The 13,984-nt window shown below is 37.7% G+C and overlaps 1 protein-coding gene and 1 pseudogene across 2 annotated transcripts in view; both read right to left on the reverse strand.

Moving 5' to 3' along the window:
- Positions 1 to 2,775, reverse strand: part of LOC109082965 (butyrophilin subfamily 1 member A1-like) — a 190,745-nt gene extending 187,970 nt beyond the window's left edge. The window contains exon 1 of one of the 2 annotated variants that reach the window (XM_042759356.1): positions 2,535 to 2,775. The gene's annotated coding sequence lies outside the window, so the exon portion shown is untranslated. The remainder of the gene's footprint in view (positions 1 to 2,534) is intronic. The other variant, XM_042759358.1, reaches the window with a different exon arrangement.
- A 3,078-nt stretch (positions 2,776 to 5,853) lies between these two features.
- On the reverse strand, positions 5,854 to 6,550 carry LOC109091232 (annotated as a pseudogene).
- Between the last annotated feature and the right edge of the window lie 7,434 nt (positions 6,551 to 13,984).

Raw genomic sequence — 13,984 nt, forward strand, 5'->3', positions numbered from 1 at the left:
CAGGTCACTCACTGTCAAGCAGTTCCAGAAACTGCTGGGTCTGACGGCAGCTGCGTCCAACGTGATACCTTTTGGCCTGCTGTACATGAGACCCCTACAGTGGTGGCTCAAGACCAAGGGGTTCTCCCCGAGGAGAAACCCGCTTCGCATGCTCAAGGTCACACAGTGCTGCCTATGTGCCTTAGACATGTGGAGGAAACCTTTGCTCTTGTCTCAAGGCCCCCCCAACCCCCCCTCACACCCGTACGGGCTGGCACACCAGATCCGCTTGCTTCATTCCTGACGCCAGTCCCACTGTATGTTCTTCGCTCATATTACTGTTATTTGGCTGGCTAGTTTTTTAAGGAAGATATCTGCTTGTATTTTGACTTAGTGGTCATAGACATGCGACAAGTAGAGATAGTGTAGAGTTTAATGTCACATTATCTTAATATAACAGTCTATATGTAATAGTGCCATGATATCCAATAGAAATTGATCACATATATGAATTACTTGGAAGCCATGAAACTGAATGAAATCTAAGCATGTTCTTACCTGAAGTTTCTATGAGGAGATTCACCAGTAAAACGACAATAATCAGCAACATGCCTGTGTGAAAATACAGACAGACTCCAATAAAACAAACTCTGAGGGAGATTCCAGAATAGGGTAGAGCGGGAAGTATTCTAATGGTGCTTTTCCACTACCGTACCGTTACCAAAACGTGACGTGTAAACTCTGCTGATCACTCAGCCTGCCTCACTGAACTTGCAACACAGAGACACAACAGAACCGCTAGATTTAAATCAGCACAGCCAGTGAGGGATCGGACACAACTTTTTTGAACGATCACAACTTTTTTAACAACCAAAAAAATGGCTGTTTTGTTGTCTGTTGAGGAAGTACAGACATTCTTCTCGTTGACAGCAGAGGAGCAGATCTGGTGAGAGCTTGATAGGGCGACACTGAAAGAAAATGTTTTTCACAAGTTACGGCAGTAGAGGCAGCGCAACTATAACAACGTGAATAATCCTTCCCACTCTAAAGTGATACTAAACTACAGTGGAAACGCAAACCGAGCCGAGCCATGCCACGCAATGGAAAAGTGCCATAACACTGTCATCAGTATCATACACTCCCATCACATTTTTGAGCTTACAGTAGAAGTGTCATGTGACTGTGAGCAACATTGTAGATTTTAAGAACAAAAAAATGATTTTTGATTAAGATTTTTTTCTTTTCATTGCGTTGTAGGTACAATTATTTGACTTACATAAGCTAAGCTGTTTCTCTAGTTTAATTTGATAATTTTTCATGCTAACTTCAAACCCACATGCTAAAACAGTTATCTATGCTGTGGCTGCTCGGGGTGGGTATAGTTAAAAACCCCAATGAGTCCAGTTATCCAATCACATCCTCAATCACAACCTTTTTGTTGTGCATCAAGGGATTTATGTGGCTAATGTGGTAAATTTTTTGAATTTATGTGCATCTTGGCATTTCCATCCAGAATTTTTTTTTTATATTATGTGATATTCCAAAATTCACATAAAAATAGGTGGAGAGCAACATACACTGAACCAAATTATAAATGCAACACTTTTGTTTTTGTCCCCATTTTTCATGAGCTGAACTCAAAGATTAAATTTATTGTTGGCCAAGCAAAGACCACAGTTGTTCTAGCTAGAAGGAAAAAAGAGGAAGGGAAGGAAGGAAATGATGATGACGACGCTTTCAGAAGTTTAGTTCAAGCAAGAATAAGACATGGATTTATGTTTTATAAATTAATGAATAATATTGAGGGTTTTAAAGAGATGCATGGAATTATGAAGATGTTTTGTGCACTGTTATAAATGATGATTTATTTTTTGCAAGTTGTGTTGAATAATACAATTTGGTGTTTTGTGTGGATTTTAATTAAGATGGATTGTATGTTTTGTTGTTAGAAAATTGTTAAATAAAGTAGCTTAAAAATTCAGTTCTCTCAAACAACCACACGGCAATTATATTTTGAGTTAAAATATAAACTGTGATAAACTCAGTGTTACATCTGTCCCCTGTGTTAACAGCTCACCCCATTAGAGGGATAGTTTGTCAGAACGGAAATATTAACTCGCATAACCCGCTTCCACCACTGAATAGAAAAAAGCTAAAAGTTATAAACTAACTAAAAGTTATGTCACAATTCTGACTTTTTGAATGACTTTAAAACACGCAATTTCGAGTATTAACGTCAGAATTGCGAGATGTAAACTCTAAGAAAAAAAAAGTCAATTTCGAGAGAAAAAAAAAGTCAGAATTGTGAGATAAAATGTAGCAATAACCTTTTATTTTTTTTATTTTTTATTTTTTTAATTCGGTGGCGGAAACGGGCTTCCATGAGTTTTATTTGTAGTAGACAAATGTGGCTCCCGTTTATGAAAGTGTAAGATATCAAGCACAAACAATCACTGAGTTACAAAAAGTGTTACTACCATCCCTAAATGATAAGAGAGACATAATCGATCAGACAGTTCGATAAATAAATAAATAAATAATAAAACAAATCTCACCGGACACAAAGACTCCTCTGTTACAGTAAATCACAGCAATCAGATGTAAAATAAGTGTAAAAATAAACGCTAGACTACAACAGACGCAGATCAGTGAGAACCCAAGCCTGTCCTGATTGTTCTCTTACTTTCATTTCTAAACAGTCAGATGATGAACATACGATGTGATTGTGTATAATGATATTTGCGGTGTGTGTGTGTGTGTGTGTGTGAGGCGCGTGATATATATTATCTCTTGGACACGTGAAGCACATGATTTGTCCATTTCCCCTGTAGAAGAAAAGATCACATGACATGAGGCGCGTTAAATTATGAGAAGAACAGCATTCTGTTCCTGCGGAATTTGGGAAATTTTACATTTGGTTTCGCAATCTGTCTTTTTTTTATTATTATTAATAACAGTGTTATTGCAGTTCATTTTAACAAGCAAAAGACCAAAAGAGTGACATATTAAGGACAATGCTTGATAACTTGCATCATGCTTGTGTGTCTGTGTGTTAATTCATGGAACTATTTACAACTCTACTATATCACACTTATGTTGATCTCAACTCTCTGATTGTCTGACAGACAGAGAATGGCACAGAGAGAGCGCCACCTACACCTTCAGGTGTCACTTATAACTGAGGAACCACAGCTCTGGTTTTGTTTGGAATCTGATGTTAGAGTAGTTTGCTCACAACTCTGTCCTAATCAATCATAATCATGACAAGTTGAGCATCATGACATTTCTTTGTTCTCTTATATTTTTCTCGTAAAAATGTGGTCAAAACCCTTCCTGGTTAGGAAACAATGTTGCATGAAACAGAAACTTCATTTAATGAGTTTGCATTTTCTTCTCCTGACAGCATCTAATCCAGCCAAGCAGCTGATGGCTCTGGAAACCAGCCCTCGAAAAGCAAGAAATCAAACGAGGACAGAGGTGTAGACCAACCTGCTGAACAGCGTCTTTGGAGAGGTATCTCTCATTCTTCTGCTCTCGTGTCAAACTGATCAAGTGTTCCTCACACATGACTTCAGAACACTAGAATAAAGCACACGAGTCATGTGTCAAACCTTAAACTTCCACAGCAAATCCAAATATTTCAGTCAAAAATGATCTCTTCTGTAACAAGCAAACTTTGACAAACCTGACAAATACACAGACTATTCTCCTGCTTAGAAAACACTAGCAAGATCAAATCAGAACACTGTTATTGGGAATCAGGAATCATTTGGCAAGTCTTTGTCTATTACAGTAAACAACACAAATGAAAGAAGAAAAGTTAATTTTCCTTACACTACTGTAAAGTGAGCTTAGAGTAGATGAAGAGCACTTGAAAAGTTTGGCATGCAACATGATGCACACTAATAGATCAATAAATAAACAAATAGCTGAACTGCATTTGCAATAACTATATTTACAGTATTATAGTTTCATATGGCATGGTAATAATAAGACCACACGGATTGATGATGAGGAGGATTGATGCCAGATAGAAGTAGTTTCATCATTTTCTTTCATAGTGAAATCAAGGTTTGTGTTTTGTTTAACCCTGTTAAATCTGATCTTCTAATAGCATTAGAAAATAATTGATTCTGTCTTTTCTATTAATAAAAGTGGAGTTTGAAATCAAAACATGAGTTATTTTAACTAGCAAAAGACCAAACTAGTGTCGGTGTACACTAACCTGCTGGACAGGGATCTCACACTTTCAGTTCTGTTCCTCGCTGAAACTATGATATAAAGCCAAAACACTAAGAATAAACCACACATGTCATGTAAACTACTGTTATGATATGATTCATGGTGCTTTATATCATATTAAAGCATATTAAAACAGTCATATTATATCATATTAACAGTCCCAGTCCCTGTTGTGGAAAAGAGCTGTCTGACATTCTGCTAAACATCTGCACTTTTTACTGTTTTATTTACTGTTTCTGATGATGCTGTTGTATTGTTAATATTGCTGTTGTAAAATTGTTACAATTGTACGGAAACATCAATTATGAATATCTCTTAGTTTTGTAAAAGAAATGTATTTGAAATAAAAACCCCCAAAGGTACAATAAAAGTGTTTGGCCGAGGCACCTTTATAAAAGTCTTAAACATTTCACACGTCATGTTGCTCCATCAGTAAATGGTAAAATTATATACAAATATTCTTATCATATTTTTGAATCAGAAAAAAAAAAAATGTAATGTTCCTAAAGGATAAAGTCTTTTAGCGCTGGAGAACCCAGCAAATCAGTCTGTGTCCTGCATTCACATTTACATTATTCATGAAGAAGATGCTTTTATGACAGTGACTTACAAATGAGGAAAGAGCCAACAATATTTACAGTACACAGCATCAAGTCTAGATCAGAGACTGGGATATAGTTTATGGAATAGTAGTTATAGTATGTTTTCTTTCTGTCTGTGTATTAGTTGAGTGCTTGAGAAAGACGAAGACTGTAAAAACAATTGTTCTCTCTGCAGACAGAAGATGAATGTGCACCATTACACGTACATTCACTTTTATTCAGTTAAATTATTCCATTGTTTAAAACGAAAGTGAATACAAGTTAAGAAGGCTGTACTGTACCTGATTTTACCATGCACACAAACACATACACAAGAGTATCTATATCACCCATAAAAATATGATCAGGAAAGACTGAAATGTGCAGCGCTGGATTTGATCTTGTCATGTGATATTGTAGGATTGTTGTGGTATCTTGACTTTTGTTCAGCTGATGGCATTACATTCAAGCTGCACATCTTCAGACCTGCTCCTGCAGAGTTTAGGTTTAAGCTGGTGCAGAAATGAGTATGTGTATTCTGTAAAGTGTTTGCAGCTGCTATTTATCACTTAATTAGAAGCACTGTTACATCGTCTGTTACATGAAGAGACATTCAGAAACTAATTCCAAACACTATAACATCAGGAAATCACGGTTCTACAGCAGAGATGGGCAACAACACGAGTCCTGCGAGTTTAGAGACAGGCATCACACACAGCTGCCTGTAATCCTCTATTCATCCGGAGGACTTCTCTTCCATTCTTCAGGTGGGTTTGACTGGGATTGGAGCTAAACTCTGCAGGACGGCGTTGTCCATCCCTGTTCACACACACTTGATCAAATATCTGAAATACATCATGTATAGACTGGGGATCAAACCCATGACCTTGACATTGGCTGAAGATCAGTGTTTTTGTGCTTATACTGTATGTCCTTCTGTTTAAACTGCATTGGTCAGTCAGGCATCTGAGCTGTTATTACTCAGTAAAGGCTACTTACAGCTCATTCTTCAGGTTTTGATTCTTATTTTCTAAATTGCAGCTGGTTGTCTTCAGGTTTTTGGACAATCCAGGATTATAAGTGGACTCTTGTCACCTGCTCCAGGATTGAACAGAGGAACGACTGATCCAGAGAATCTGCTGCTGATGGTCAGGAGATGTTTTCTACTCTCCTCTCTGTGACGTTGTAAAACGACAGCTGACTGTCATCAATAATCGGAAACAGAACTCCCAGTCGTTCAGGTCTCGGTGTCAGAGAGAATCTAAAATCCATGGATCAGTGTTGGTGTAAAAGCCAAGAGGACCGTTCTGAACACAAGAACCAGAAACCCCTGATGGAGTTAAAGCAGATCTGTCCTCTTGTAGTAAGTTTCCATGTTTCACCACACCCAATTATCCAGAAGTCTTTGGGAGATTAGGGGAATTCAACAGCTCTACCTCCCAATAGTGACGACCAGAGGAGAAACTTTGGGCTCCAAAAGCACTTAATTCAAATGGGAAATTCCTCTCCAGTGTGATTATAATCGTTTAACGATCCCTCAAAAGTTTACAGTCTTCAGTGACCCCTCAGATCTGGATGTGAAACTCTCACGGTCAATAGTGATCTCAACTGTGAGGAAAAAATACATGAGCACCAGTTATTAATCCTCATGTGTATGAGATGATCTTTACACATATATGCATTTATAACTGAGATGAGTATCATACCTGCATGCTTCCTCAGTTCTTCTATATTCATGTCTCCCACAACTAAAATTAAAAAACATATAATTTGTGAGTAAAAACCTACAGCTATAATTGAAAACTTCTAACAGTATTTATTATTACCAAAATGATTCATTATGGGAAAGTAAATAACCGTTATAATAATAATAAGAGGTAAAATAATTAGTAATAATAATAATAATAATAATGAAGTAATAATTGTGTGACAGTGGGAGTGTCCTCTTTATTCTGATAGATAACTGATGAAATATGATAAAATTATGCAATAAATTGTAAAAATACCAAACAGAAGCATTTTCAGCTGATGCTTTCAGATCTCTGGATGTCACTGTGTGAAATAAACTGAATCATAAAGGAGGTATTGGGCTATGATTGTGAAATGACGTGTGTGTGGAGGGGTTCAGTGTATTTCGACTACAATACTCCAACTCAGACTCAGGCAAACACGGCATATCCATGGGTTAGCTTGTCTGCTATAACATACATGAAGATGTTTGTTTAATGATTATTGAACGCCAGTGCGACGCTTCAGTAGGCGACAGCTTAGTCTATTCTCAGTTCCTTCTGCAAACACACCGCAAGCAACCAACGTCTTCAACTACCTTCTTGGTGGTCACATCTTCAGGCACAGAAGGTTCCTCTCTCACAAACTTGCAATGAGGAGAACAATAGCAGCGGAAGGTTTAATTCTCTGCTTCCCAAATACTCATAGACTCTGTAAACCCCATCATTACACCACAAGCGTTTTAACCATTCTCAGACATCTGACCGGCAGGAAAACCCAGGACAGTGGCCCATGCTCAGACTTCTTGTGTCCCTGTAGTGTGGGGGGCGGGGTGGGGGGTCGGGTCCTCGGGAAATGGGTGTCTCTCGTTCTGAGGATTGGTCCGCTTTCAGCTGAGAACGGGTGTAGAAAGAGTTGACAAACAAACTGCATTCAACGAACTTATCATTCATGTTTTCATAACCGCTGGTGCCAAATTCCAAAAATGGCAACGAAATATAAATATCTTTGAGAGCAGCTTGTTTTATTTGTTCAAGGGAGGATCAGTCTCTTCTGTAGTGTATCAGCACGGACCAGGTACCTCTCCCAGTAACACTGTCTGGAAAGGTGGTAAGCATGATTTCTGAATGTTCCTTCCGTTTGTAGACCATCGGGATTTTTAGCTGTCTCGCAACCTCTAATCATGAACGTCAACATAGCAAACACCATGCGATCAAAACATGAAACCAAACACTGCTGATAACCACATACTTAAAATATCATCCAGCCATGATTATACCTGGTCTTGAGACTTCTCTCATAGTATCTGTAGGAGGATCAGCCGCAACCAACCCAGACGAGCACAGATGAGAAAAGATGAAAGAAACAGAGCCTTCCATGGTACTGATGAATCTGAGCGAATTGTGATGGATCTGATGAACAGAAAATCCAGATTATTTGTAAACTCAACTCTGAAGCAACATGTATTCATAATTAAATTTCAAACAACAAAATAATCAACTAGTTCCTGAAATGACTATCCTACCTTAATGAGGTTTAGATTGGAATTGTCATTTTTGACTCACCTGTGATTTTGAGATCGTACTATTTTGCTGGCATATAACTTCTGTTCTCCTCTGCTCCACCATAACCGATGAAAGAATCTTCATACTGATATGAGCAGTTTCTCCCGAGCCGTTTAGAGAGACATCTCCATCTTGCAGTCCACCGACGGATCTGACCCGCGGAGTCAAAGAGCTTTCGGTGTCTGATACATGCCTGGCGGGCCTGGATCTTCCCATAATTATAGAAGGCATGAACATTGTTGTTGAATCTGATCGTGACTCGGTACCCTAAGCGGATCTCCAGAGCTTCAGCACTCTCGAGGAGGGGAGATTCCAGCAGGGAAGAGATCACTGTGGATCCCACATGAGCCACTACAGGATCAGCGAGGAACCTTGACCAGTCACACACACTGCAGGAGCGCGAGAGCGAAGAGCGAGAGAAGAGAGACACACTCACATCCACTTTCAGCTGTGGCACACCCAGTGAGAAGCTGGTCCATTTATACAATAATGGATGTTACAACAGATAGGTAATACTCATAATAGCAAACCATTCTTTAATTAGGTTTGAAAAAATAGTAATAGGTGCTGTATGGACATGTGTGACTCTTGCTTAAGCATAACAAATACCACATAATGTTTGAAGATATCTTAAAAAACATGCTAAGTTAACCATACTTCTTTATATACAAAAACAATGCTACAGTCAGTATCTTCTCCTTTGGAAAATGTGAGTTTTCGGGACAGAATCATCATCTTTGTTTGGTGAAACCCGCAACACTGTCCAGGTTAAAAGCCCAGTTACCCAAACACATTGTATTTCATTTCATGTCATCATCAAGTGCGCTCGTTCTGTTTGTGTCATTCAATCTGGCAACCTGCATGTGTCAGTCTGTAGGAGGAGGGGCGGTGCAAAGTGAAACCCCTCTCCAGTGTTCAACCATCCGGTGACATCTACAACAGGACCTGTTAAACATGAGTTTCACAGTCAGTTTCTTCATTTTTCCCTTCTCCTTTAGGTGGCATAACTACGCTTGTCAAAATGATGATTGGTCACTCTTTTAATTCATGTTAAAGACGTAAGGACATCATAGTAAAATCGGGTGCGCTGGTGGAGTTGAATTTTATAATAGTGAAACAAATATCAACCAGAATCGAGAATCCAATTCATTTAAAACGTATATACTGAATATCTCATTGAACCCTCTGAATCCGAACCCGTCTACAAATGAATGGATTTATAGATCAGAAACCGAAGCCCAGTCGTGGTTAATCATCATATTAGCCAGGTGACAGTGTTTCTTGTTCTAAAACAGATGCGTCCTGTGAAGAAAGAACAAACACCCTCTTCTCGCTCACTCCGGTGCGTCCTCCTAAAAGGGGGTGTCCTTGTACTCAGTCGGCTGAACAGAGACATCACGGGGCGCTCGATCCAGCCATCAGGCTGCTTGTAATGTCTTAGTCGCGTATAAACTTCCGTTTAGGTAATGCGAAGTTAAGCATGTAACTAAATAACAATGAGCGAGACATTGTTTACAATTAGTTATTAACGTTAGGTAAAAAAAATACAGCTGTTAGTCGTTGGTATTTTTGTTAGTTCAGCGTACGAATGTTAACAACCTTTGAATTTAATAATGTATTGTAGTAAAAATCCCAAATTAAAATGAATGTTAATCAATGCTTTCATGAGTCTTGTATATTTATACCGCTTCATTGTCAATATCTTCCTGTTGGCAATTTGACATGTTTCATACGCTTCGCCACCACTGAGACATCTCTCCCTCGCCTCGATGGGTTTGTAATGTTTGTAGTGGTATTTGTAGTGGAAATCATTAGAAGTGTCTGTGATGGTGCGTCTATTGTTTTGTCATGCAAGGTCACCATGAGGTTTGTGAGTTTATTTGACATACAATGCAACAGAATTGCTGTAATATTGGTGAGACAGTAGCGACTGTTTGTAGTTGTGGTGGGCCTATTTAGGAGAAAAGCCAGGGCCGTGTTTCACTCCCGTCCGTCCCTGCGTGAAATAATAATTTTTCTTAACATAAACACGACTGTCAGTTTTTATTCACTCTGCTTTCCTCGTCGTTTATCCTTAAATGAGTACTAAAGTAAAACAGTGTTAATTACATCGCTAATGTCTAGATCGCCCCGGCACGGCCATGGGCACATAGTAAGGCAGTGTAGATGCCACGGCGCCGCGTGGAAGGTTAGCTTGACATTCAACTGGACATTCAGGTTTTATTGCCAATGAAACATCTTTACGGCTGTTATGTTTTGAGCCCCACTACCTCAATTAGTCACAAATCATAATGCCCTGTTACGTTGGCCAAGGCTTCAATTTCTAGGGGGACAAAAAATAAATTAAACCATTTAAAATTAGTTAAACAATTTATCTACATGGACATTATAATAGTACAAACCAATAATCACATGTTCAAAACACATCCCTGTTATTGCACAAAGCTCCGTTTTTGGAATTCCATTTATATGTGCGTTTATTATAATAATTTTTAACAAAACCCCTTTTAATGTATGCAATAATATCAATCCATTAAATGACAACACGATTTGAATTCTAAAGTGAATCAAATCAACGGTAAAAATATGCAGAATTATTATTTCCCTTTGATGCACAAGGCTTGCTTTTTCAGATTATATCTTAAGTGTTGTTTATATATAGTATGTGACTCCATATTTTTCACATTTATATACTGTACCTCCTTAATTACATTAAACTCTCGACCAGCGTTTGCGCGCTAAAGTTATAACAACCCAACTGTAAACATATTACAGACTATTATTCCCTATGAATGCACAAGCCTTTGTTTCTTTTTCCGCGTATGCCGTTAGTATTTGTTGTTTGTTGAAAGAATATGAAACTGTAGAGATGCCAAACGCCCTTAAATTCCATCTGAAATTTTTGTCTTCCCATCAGCATATTGTATCAACCTCGCCTGTTTTGGTACAGTCACCTATCACTTTACATGGCAATCAATGGTTATTTTCTTTTGTAGAAATGGCTTTGTTTAATATTTATATATTATATCAATGCGTAACTCGGGGGACGAAAACCGGTACCACGCTGTCCACTTGGCTGTACCCTAACCTAAACATTTCCTGGGTATAAACCCCTCACTACATAACATTACGACAGTCACATAAATATAAAAAAGCGTCTGACATAACTATGGTTGGTATGTGTTATCTCTTTGTACCTCTTCTGCTCTCTGTGTTTAGACTCAGTTCTCCACTCTCTCATTCGCACAACAGTCTCCTACAACAAAACAACATACCTCATCGTTCTAAGACTCTCACTCCAGGGTTCCAAAAGGTAATATAGGCCTGGTTTATTTTTATTTATATTACTTTTTTGTGAACTTTGTATATAAACTTTGCTCCAGCATACTTACAGATAATCCCTGTGTCATCAGTGTACACTATGGGTATTTAAAACATAACATTGAAATTGCGTAGGCTTTGTTTTAGGTATTATCGTTATGTTCTATTTGCTACTTGAGTCACCCTAAATGCCACTAGAAAAAGCACCCCAATATCAAAAGGGTAATGTGACATATCGCTCCTGATAGTTACCACAAGGAACACTTATCACAAACTTGAGTATTGCGGCGAACAGCTGCTTTATAGGATGACATATTAAGTCTTAATTTTAACTTGGTAGATATAATAGCTAATTTTTTTTTTATATATTAGGGTAATTATATATATGCTATATATATAAGAAAAACATTAATATGCCGAATATCAAATGCTCTGCCCCGGCATACAACTGAGTTTTTACTCTATCGCTGATTGACCCTTTAGGATTGGTCTTCAACAGTAAAAGGGCGTTTCCCCTTTTAAACCTGTTGGGCCAGAAAACGAGTATGACCAATTACACAAAGTGGGAGATTTTGTCGGGTGTATTATAAGTATTTAATATGAGGAATTGATTAAAATTATTATTGCCACTGGGCACGTAGCCTTAGTAAAAAAAAAACTAAAAAAAATCCTAACATTTTGTATAGAACCATTAGGTGTTAAGTATCTATTTGGCCATGTCTTGTCGGGAAACTGGGTTTACAAGACACATCGTTATGCCGACACCCAGTTCTTCATGTACAATGACTTGTTGTATGAGTGAGTAGTTTCCATTGTTCTATAATCAACTAGCTGCTGGGAGAACAAATGTGTTTTGTACAAATGTTACCAGTAAAATTAATGCCGTTTTGTGATAATTGGCCAAATGCTATGCGACAATATTGAAATACTTGTTCGATAATTTTTTGTAACTAGATATATATATATATATATCTATACTAGTAGCTATATATCTATATAATATATGTATATTATATATATACGTACGTCACCGGGACATAGAGCAAAGAGAGATAGTCCCAGGTACACAGGCAGGAATCCCGGGTAACAGGTAACAATGAGACAAGACTAGACTAAGGAAAACAAGATAAGGCTCATTATCGCAGCTAACACTGGGAGAGTGAGAACCACAGAACAATACTTGAGACCAGACAGAAAACAAACCCGGAAGGCTTGGTAAAGTAGACTTACACTCGGAGAGTGCTCACAGCGTCTAAACAATTACTGGGGCCTGTGTGAGGGGCAGTCCATATGCTTATAAAGCGTGTCTGTTGATGTGCTGTGTGTGTGTGTGATTGGTCTCCAATGGAGCATGGGAAATGTAGTCCAGGGTGTATTGTGTAGTGTGAGAGTCTGTGGTGGGGATGATAGACCTCGGGTGGTGAATTAATGGAATTTCAAATGACCAGATCATGCCTATAAGAGAATATATATATAGATTCTTATAGATATATATAGATATATCTCTTAGTATAGTATATATATATATATTATATATATATAGTTTTTAAGCCAATTACATTTTTAGTAGTTTGGTTTTTTAATTTTGTAATAATGTTATGCGGTTTGTTGCTCCAGCATTATATTATATTTTTCAAGTGGTATCTTTACATCAATTTTTGAGCATATATGCATTGTTTGGAGGGGATATTGTTCACATAACAATGCCATACTAGTTAAGTTGTAATCATGCCTGTTGTGTACTTCAATATTTACCTTCCATTGGGTTTACTGTTGTGATATCGATACATGGATTTCAATATGTTTTTACAACAACAATAAATGCAACAATCTGAAAAAGCAATGCCTGCATTGTCATTATAGGGAATAATAATCTGAATATTTTACAGGGGGTTTTGAGTTCCTTTAGCTCAAATGGTATATGTCGTTTACTGGACGTTATATTAGTGATACATTAAAAGTTGTTTTATTTAAAAACCGCATAATAAATGGTAATTCCAAAAATGGAAGCTTTGTTGCAATAACAGGGCATGTTATCTGAACATTTTATTATTTGGTTTTCATAGTTATAATGTCACGTAGGTACAATTGTTAAATCCTTTAAATGGTTATTTTTTTACTTTTTTCCAGGAAATTAAAGCTTTGTCAAGTAACGAGCCGATATGATGATGAGTTGTTTAGGGATCAAAAAAAACAGCCGAAAAGAGTTTACTTGGCAAAAACCCCGATGTCGCGTGAATGTCAAGCTATCTCTTCCGCGTGTACAGCAGCCCCCATCCTGCGCCGACGTTTCTGATAGGTAGCGAGTTAACCAAACAACTAAATGAAAAAATAATGGCGGCTTTCGTCCTCATTTTAAAAGAGTAATAAAAATGAGAGAACATTTATTAAGCAGGAAATATAATTTACGATGGTCAAACAAACGTTCGCAATACTTCAAACGATTTTGAATGTTGGCACACTTTTTTTTCTCTCTATAATGCTGATATGGTAACTTTGCTGTAAATTTGGTTATGCAAGCATGTGTGGATATATTTAAACCTCGTGTGTTAGCCAAGCAACTCACCC

The sequence above is a fragment of the Cyprinus carpio genome, chromosome A7 (assembly GCF_018340385.1).
Source record: "Cyprinus carpio isolate SPL01 chromosome A7, ASM1834038v1, whole genome shotgun sequence".
In the NCBI taxonomy this organism is placed as follows: domain Eukaryota; kingdom Metazoa; phylum Chordata; class Actinopteri; order Cypriniformes; family Cyprinidae; genus Cyprinus; species Cyprinus carpio.